The 9,191-nt window shown below is 45.0% G+C and overlaps 1 protein-coding gene across 6 annotated transcripts in view; it reads right to left on the bottom strand.

Moving 5' to 3' along the window:
• Positions 1 to 2,716, bottom strand: part of pak5 (p21 protein (Cdc42/Rac)-activated kinase 5) — a 212,078-nt gene extending 209,362 nt beyond the window's left edge. For 5 of the 6 annotated variants that reach the window (XM_043696601.2, XM_043696600.2, XM_043696597.2 and 2 more), the window contains exon 1: positions 2,534 to 2,715. The gene's annotated coding sequence lies outside the window, so the exon portion shown is untranslated. Of the gene's footprint in view, positions 1 to 2,533 lie in introns of all 6 variants that reach the window. The other variant, XM_043696602.2, reaches the window with a different exon arrangement.
• Between the last annotated feature and the right edge of the window lie 6,475 nt (positions 2,717 to 9,191).

Raw genomic sequence — 9,191 nt, forward strand, 5'->3', positions numbered from 1 at the left:
CTGGAAGTCCCTCCCTGACAGGATTAGTGGGGATAGCTGCACCAAATGGACTAACTGTTTAAGAAAACAGCTCACCGCCATCTTCTCAAGGACAGCTAAGGATTACCAATAAACACAGGTCTTGTCAGTGACGCCCACATCCAAGAATTAATTTGGAAACCTAAACTCCCATTCTATCTCAGATTGTGTAAGAGGATTAAAAATCTGGGAGAGATACTGACTGTCAATGAAATCCACCTGGCCCTCATTCCAATGAGCTCCTTTATTAGGGTTGTTAACCTAGGCCAATCCCAGCTGACAGATGTAAAAAATAGAACATTACAGCGCAGTACAGACCCTTTGGCCCGCAATGTTGTCCCAACCTGTGAAACCAATCTGAAGCCCATCTAACCTAAACTATTCTATTATCATCCATATGTTTATCCAATGACCACTTAAATGCCCTTGACGTTGACAAGTCTACTATCGTTGCAGGCAGGCGTTCCATGCCCTTACTACTGAGTAAAGAACCTACCTCGACATCTGTCTCCTCTCAATTTAAAGCTTTGTCTCTTCATGTTAGCCATCACCATCCAAAGATAAAGGCTCTCACTGTTCACCCTATCTAATCCTCTGATCATCTTGTATGTCTGTATTAAGTCACCTCTCAAACTTCTTTTAACGAAAACAGTTAGAAGTCCCTCAGTCTTTCCTCATAAGACCTTCCCTCCATACCAGGCAACATCCTGGAAAATCTCCTCTGCACTCTTAAATGATCAGGAGATTCAAAGAGTCAGAGAGCTGAATGGTCAGAGCCCATGTATTGTGCACATGTAAATAAAGAGTGACTTGGTGAAGGGATAGCAGTCTCTGTGTAGTTATTTCAGAGGCATGTTTGTTTTTTTCCTCTTTAAAGGATACACATGGAAATGGTCTAACTTTGAGCTTCAAGAGTGTGTGGGCACTGTAGGTGTCACAGTTTTGAAAAAAACAGACATTACCTGCACAACAGGTAATGAAAGATAAATTCTGCCCCAATCCAAGTGCTACCAGCCAGCACAATTTTAAACAGGAACTAGGACAATTTTAATCAACCTGAAAAGCTAAAAACCTTGAAAACAAATGGTCCAATTACCAACACTGATACTAGCAGTAACATTCATTGCAATGTTCTACTGGGCAGTCTTCATGAATGTCTCAGACTAACTTTTTTTGGATTCATTTCTTATTCCTGTGTATACACTGCATTGTTATTTCTTCTCAATTAATAAACTCACTCATCTATTAACTCAAGAAAGCAGTTTAAATTGGCTCCTTCTAAAACATACATTAATTTGTATCTACAAATATAGATAGATATCTACAAGAGAGTGGCTCCTTTGTAAATTAACCGTGTTGTAACCAACTAGCAGGGGCAAGTGAATAAAGGGGAGCCAGTTCATCTTTCCTTGCTCATGCACTCAATTTGGGGCATCCCATCCAAATGTATAATGACTTGAAGAACATCAGCCAGAACAGATTTGGACAGATAAAACCAATTTGCAACTGACAAAATTCAAAACATGAATGACAATCTTATGTATTTTGAGTTGTAAATATGTGTAATATATCCCACTATTCAAGACGCAAATATGGCCAATTCTGCAATAAGAGTACTGTATTTTAAAAGTGACCAAATTAGAGTTCTGTTAAAAATAAAATGCTATTAACTACAGATGGAAATACCAAAATAAGATAAATTGTTTTGTACTTAGAACAAAAGCAAGAAACAGATATAGATAAACCCATCAACACAGATCTTTGCCAGAAACCGTAAGAAATGACATCTTTTACAAGTCAGGTTCTTCAAAGATAACTCTCCAAATTTTTAAAGATACGTATTTCCCAATCTGTGAGGAAAACTTTCATAAACGGGCGTACGTGTCACCCTTCCCTGCAATGTTGACATAAACAAAACTTTTTTTTCCCCCACTTCAAAGCCTTGAACTTCAGCATTGTAGTACAGAATATGATGGACAAAGCTGGAGGGTAACTGGATGAAGCGTATGCCAAAGAAAGGCAAACCCAGGATTCAAACGGTCATTCATTCAAGTGGAAGAACGAACGAGCCAGCAAACGTGTGACAACACTGACATGACAAGGGGAAGGAGAGGAAGAGAGCGCCTTTTGTTTGTGATGGTACTCGGGGGGAGGGGGGGGGCGAACCCAAAGTGTCATTTAAATTGTAAGGGGAAAACAAAACTGACATTTCCTGCGAAGGAAAACGCTGGTTTCGAGAGGGTCGTGGGTTCTCCCCAACATTGCACCTGTTCCCAACCAGACAGGCAGATCCAAAGAAGGGGCATTATCCCGCTGGGGGGGTAATTTCAGCACCGCGCTCTTTGTCTGCGAGGGTGAGGAGGAAAGTTAATATCGCTGCCCGCTCTCAGAATAAAACAAAGCTGCTGTCAGGCTGCGCTTGAACCGTTCCCTCACCACCAACCGTCAGATCGAAGCATCATCGACAAGATGTCACTGACATTTGCCTCATCCCCAATGTGAGAATCAAACGTACCTCGTCCGAGCGTTCATCGATTACAGCTGTAAAAGGATAAAGACGTGTCTGCCTCTCCGCGGTGACGATGCCCGGCTTCCCTCCAAACCCCTCACCCCGCCGTTACTCCACCGGCGACGCCATGTTTTTTCCCCCATCCACAGCCGGCGGAGCGGCGGCCACATCCGGGCAGCGGGAAGGGCGGGGCCAGGGCCCGGGAGGGTGGGGAATAGACACGCGGAGGGCGGGGCGATCCGTTCGAAGGGCGGGCTCGCCCTCTTGACGGGATTGGGATTGGGATGGGGAGGGGGCGGGCGGATGGAAAGTCCGTGGGTGGGAGCCGTCAGCGCGTGTGGGGGGCGCGGGCGGGGTAACAGGCGGGAGGCGTCACATGCGCAAGGTGGGAGAGGCACGTGGAGGGAGGGTCCATGAGCGCGAGGTGGGACAGGCACGTGGAGGGAGGGTCCATGAGCGCGAGGTGGGACAGGCACGTGGAGGGAGGGTCCATGAGCGCGAGGTGGGACAGGCACGTGGAGGGAGGGTCCATGAGCGCGAGGTGGGACAGGCACGTGGAGGGAGGGTCCATGAGCGCGAGGTGGGACAGGCACGTGGAGGCAAGGTGCATGTGCGCGTGGTAGGAGAAGCACGTGGAGGGAGCCGTCTTCGCGAGGCGAAGCAGGCACGTTGAGGGCGGGGCCGTCTGCGAGCGGGGGGGGGGGTCACGTGGCCACAACGTCAGGCGGAGAGAGACACGCGAAAGTTTGGACCCTGAGGGAGTCTGGCGCCGTCCGGTTGATAGATGGGGAGGTAGGCGGCGATAGTCGGCAGGATTACGGTGGGCGGGAAGGTGAGGCACGTGGTGCGGGGACCGGGCGGGGCGAGTTGTGCGCCGGGTCAAGTGTGAAGGGTGGGGGCCCTTGGATTGGTACATCGGGCGCGGTGGGCGGGGCCTGTGTGCAATTGGGCGGTCCATATGGTGTGGGGGCGTGGCTGACTCGTGGAATGGGCGGTGTCAGAATTGAGAGAATGTTTCCCGGGAGCTGCAATGGGCACGTGGCTCAGTCGGATGGTGCATGGCGCCTTCTAGCAACGTCTCAGAGACACAGAGAACCTAGGGATTTTGAAGCTCCAGTCATCCTTGCGGGCGTGAAGACGATCTTCATCAATTCTTGTTAGGTTGCAAAGTGTTTCTTGTGCAACTAATTTCCTTACATGATCATAATGTAAACTCATAATCAGCTCTTAATCATTCAGACACTTCCCAAATTTGGCAGTGTTGATAGTTTGAAATGCATTTTCCATGTATTGCAATTTACGCTGATGGGGTAGACATTGTTACAAACACTAGGAACACTGAGATGGTAGGTCTTACTTCTTCAAGAAACTGAGCTGTTCTTCCCTCCCCACCCTTTCAGTGTTCTGCAGAGATTCCCACCCTACCCCTTTCAGCATTCCGCAGAGACACCACAGATAAATTTCCCTCTCTACCCCTTTCAGCATTCTGTAGAAAGGACCTCACCACCAGAGATATATTTCCCACTCCACCCCTTTCAGCATCTACCCCACTTCCCACACCTCTGCTCTTGAACCCCACCCCTCCAATGCAACAAGGACAGAACCCCACCACCCCAGTCCTCACCTTCCACCTAACCAACCTCCGGATACAATGCATCATCCTCCGCCATTCGCCACCTACAGTCAGATCCCACCACCAGAGATATATTTCCTTTCCCAACCCTTTCAGCATTCCACAGAGACCATTCCTTCTGCCACTCCCTCATTAGGTTCATGCCCTCAACCAACCCACCCTCCACTCCCAGCACCTTCCCTTGCCACCACAAGAGGTGTAAAACCTTTGTCCACATCTTGCCTCTCACATACATCCAAGGCCCCAAAGGAACCTTCCACATCCAGCAGAGATTTTAATGCACCTCCAAACACCTGATCTGTGTCCGTTGTTCTCGATGTGGTCTCCTCTACATTGGGGAGATAGGACACTAACTTGTGGAACGTTTCAGTGAACATCTCCGGGACACATGCACCAAACAACCCCACCAACCTGTGGCCAAATAATTGGTATTCCCCCTCCCAATCAGCCAAGGACATGCGAGTCCTGGGCCTCCTCCACTGCCAAATCCTAGCCATCCAATACCTGGAGGAAGAACACCTCATCTTCCGCCTTGGGACTCTCCAACCACACAGAATCAAAGTTGATTACACCAGTTTCCTCATCTTCCCTCCCCTCACCTCCCTTGAACTCCAACCTGGCACCACCCTCTTGAACTGTCCTATCAGTCCATCTCCCTTCCCACCTATCAGTTCCATCCTCCACTCCGACCTATCACCATCACCCTCCATCTTCATCTACCTATCGCATTCCGTGCTACCTTCCCCCCAGTCCCATCCACCTCCCATTTATCTTTCAGCCCTCTTGGCCTCCTCCCCATTCCCCCTGCCAAATTCCTGATGAAGAGCTTATGCTCAAAATGTCCACTCTCCTGCTTCTCAGATGCTGCCTGACCGGCTGTGCTTTTCCAGTGCCATATTTCTTGACTTCCCCTGTCCTAGATCAGCAAGACTTCATTGTATTGGTCTGTGTTTAATGCATTTATCAGCATTAATGCTCTCAAACCTTATGTTATTAGACAACAGTCATATTAACACTGGTGTAGTAATCCAGAGGTCTTAGAGATAGCAACTCAGATTGTATGCATGTGTTTGTTTGTCTGACATTAATGGAAACATTAACTCTGCCTCTTAATTCTGAAGAAGTGTCATACAGGACGTGAAATATTAACTCCACTTCTCTGTCCACAGATGCTGCCAGACATTCTGTGTTTATTAAATATTCTCTGTGTTTGTTCCTAATTTCCAGCGTCTGCACTAATGTGTCTTTATTTAAAGGTAGTCATGATTTGGAGATGCTGGTGTTGGACTGGGGTGTACAAAGTTAAAAATCACACAACACCAGGTTATAGTCCAACAGGTTTAATTGGAAGCACACTAGCTTTCAATTAAACCTGTTGGACTATAACCTGGTGGTGTATGATTTTTAACTTTATTTGAAGGGTTACTGATAATGAGAGGGATTCAGGATTCTCTCAACTTGCTGGCCTTTGCTGCAAAGCATTCAGATATGCTATGCTGAGAGCAACCCTAAAAGCTATCTAACCTGAGTGCTATGCCATGTTCGTGCACCATTTCACTACTTTTTTTTACCTTATGGAGAGTAGGACATGTAGTGTTTTGATACTTGAAAGTGTGATTGCCCAATGAAGTCAAGGAAAATCAAGCAGGTAACAGGACAACAAGAGAAAATGTCAAAGATTCATGTCCCTCACTGTTGAGTGCTGCCCTCATTGTGACAAGATATTTGTCTGTTCCTCTGCACTAAAAAGCAATGGAAGCCACAGGGTCTGACAGCCTCCATATAAATGCCAAGTGAGCACAAGCCAAGCTAAGAACCATAAAGTGCATCACATGCAGATGCATGAGATGTGTGCTTAGGAGCCTGGAAGAAGCATTCAATCAAAAGACCTCCAAAGAAAAGCATCAAAAGACAGTAGTATGGGAATTGGACCAAGAACAGCCATGCTGATGTGGTGAAACTAGTGATTTGTTTTTGTTAACTTGAACAGACAAAAGAATGAGGATGATAGTGTCCATGGAACATGCAGGGTAATTGTTATTGACTAGTGAAATAGCATCAGGAACATCAATACCAGACACAAGACTCTGCTGACAAGATACTTTAGAAGATAAAGTTCAGTGTAGGATCCAGGGGAATAGCCCTGCATGGGTAAGAGATATGGTTGATGCAAGGTCAGGTCCAGAGCTGTATAAAGTTTGGATACGAGCAACGGCCCTGAACAAGTATGTGTACTGTATGAAAGCTGAAAACTTGCAAACGATGCAGGAACGAAACATGACCGGCAACTCGACTGCTTTCCTAACTGCTTCAGACCCCATGGGTTCTCCGTCACCAAGCGTTGAAGATACCTCTGAATTTGAGATAGACACTGCGGAATTTGCCACCTCAATGCTTTTGCCGCCTGAAGAAGAGAATAAATTCTTGCGAGATACTCCAGGCACAAGAAGCAATCTACTATATTTTCCATGCGCCCGTATCAGAGGTAGAGTTGGAGGAACCTGACCTGCTGCTAATAGGAGAGACAACAAAAAAAAAACGGCCTATATCCTCAACTCTGAGCTAGGTATAGTGGAACTCTTTTGTTTCCTCGGGTCCACATTCTGACAGCAACTACATTGGCTTGTGGGGCTGGATACTGAAGAAAATTGTAACCGTTTGGCCGAAGCTTCACTTTGTTTTGTGTTTTTGTTGTGGGCTGACCTTAGAGTCCCTCTGTTCAGGATATGTCTTGATTGAGGCTATGCAACTGCTTTCACTGAAGTGATGTTCCACAAGGTGACGAGGCTGTCCACTTCTATTGGAATACCCTGCAACTTATATGCTCCACTTGCCTCACGTTCGAATGAAAAAGCCAATTGTAGTACCTGTTTGAAGTTCACTTGAACTTCAGGCACTTTTGCATGGTTATGTCATTAATCCCACTCTCATCACCATTGAAATAACTTCTCAGAGGCTGGTATCCCATCACCAAGTCACCCTTTATTTACGCATGGAGAATCCTTGACAATGATCCATCCATCTCAAACCCAGCTCTCAGAGTGAGTTGAACCTCCGGCTTTCTATTCTATCTGTCAGCCAGGGCTCCCTGTTTGGATCAGATTAACAATCCCAATTAAGGGAACTCTTAATCTATGAGGTCTACTTGGCTGACCTCATGAGAATGACTACAGCTAGGACAAGCAATCAGTGAGCTGCTGTTCCTGGGTACCTTCTCTGACTCACATACTAGGAATTTGCACCTGCCAGTTTCTCAAGTACAAGGAGGAGAATTGGAAGTGGTGCATACATAAGCAGGTTGGATCTTTAATGAGATGCAAAGACATGGAAATAAGATAGTTACCACTCAACAACAAGATATATTTAAAGTTTAAGGGGAAAATTGGAAATAAATTTCCACTTCGTAAATATTCTGATTTTCCACTCCCACTATACTTTCCCACCTTACTCACTGTTGCCCATGCCGCACCAGGAAAAGAAAAATCCCACTTCTGCGATCACTAGAACTATGGACTTTTTCCTCACAAACAAGATCCTTAATTATTTTCGACATCACTTGAATGCCTTCTGAGTACTTAAATGATGCCAAATGATCAAACCCAACATTGTTTGAGCTTTGTATCATTGCCTCTCATGCATTTTCTTACTAATGATGACATTTACAATTTGATGTCAAGTGATGACTAAATGATCCGTTGTGAATGCAGATGAATCCATATGGTTGCTGCTGTATGCATAATGATATCAATATTTTTTGGTAGTGTTGTGGCTGGAGAGCAAGCAAAGTATTACTAATGAATACTTTTAAAAAATATATAATTTCAATTTATAATCCTCCAGTTGACCTTGAATCGGAATAGTAAAGCTACACTATTTTCACAGAAGACTGATTTGATTGACTTTGTTGAAATCGCTAAATTGGAAAGAAGTGGACCTAAGTTTAATGATTGATGACATATGAAACACAATTGTTTGTAAATCTGCAGCTCACTTCACTCTCCAAAAGACTTAAAGATCTGTGCTTTGGTTTTATTTTGTTATAAGTTCATTTATCAGCCTGGATGTCTGCTTTATTTTAATTAATCTTTGTTTTGTCAATAGGACACAATATTTGCCTTGAGCTGACAATGGTCTCCAAGACTTATTCTGCCACTATAGAGGTTCAGTATTTACTGAAAGGCATATTGTTTGTAAGATGGACCATTTTGACGTTATTCTCAATTAATATGAAGCCTGATTCCCAAGTTGTAGGCAGTTTCATTTGAAATATTTCTCTCATGTTTACATGCAGTAAGATTCGATTAGCCGGAAGCTAGGAGACTGGCAAAATCCTGACCATGCCATTGTCTTCAATATTAGGTTACAGACTTTTTTCTTTCTGATAAAAGAGATATCCTGCCCAAATATTTATGTATTTCTTGATATGTGATATATTTTGAAGATGATTCATACACTTGTAGCAAGATTGATCTTGGGGGCAGGTGGATTGAAAATTAAGATTAATGTGCAGATAAATCCTCAGACAGCACCTCCCAAACCCACCATTGCTACCATCTAGAAAGTCAAGGTAACATATACATGGGAACACCAGCTGCAAGATCCCCTCCAAGCCACTCACCACCCTGACTTGGAAATACTGCTTAGTTCTTCAATGGCATTGTGGGTCTACCTGCAAATCACAGACTGCAGCTGTTCAAGAAGGCAGTTCACCATCACCACCACCTTCTCTAGGGCAAGCAGGGCCAGGCAATAAATGCTGGCCCAGCCAGTGTCACCCAGGATCCATGAGTGAGTAAAAAAACCTTTGTTGTCATACTGGCTCCATTCTAATAATAGAAGCTAGAACATGGGCTTGAATTATCAGTCTGGATAGTCATGAGAAAGCAAGACTACATTTTTTCATCATCAGTCTTCCAAATCCTTGTCAGGAACCTTTCATCATTTGGTATTCCATTGCAACTAATTCATAAAATTTGGCATTTTGTAAATAACCATAACCAGCTGCCTGTTGCCTGGCTGTGAGTTGAACAA

The sequence above is a fragment of the Chiloscyllium plagiosum genome, unplaced genomic scaffold, assembly GCF_037043375.1.
Source record: "Chiloscyllium plagiosum isolate Xiang-an unplaced genomic scaffold, Cpla_swu_hap1 HiC_scaffold_10, whole genome shotgun sequence".
Taxonomy (NCBI): domain Eukaryota; kingdom Metazoa; phylum Chordata; class Chondrichthyes; order Orectolobiformes; family Hemiscylliidae; genus Chiloscyllium; species Chiloscyllium plagiosum.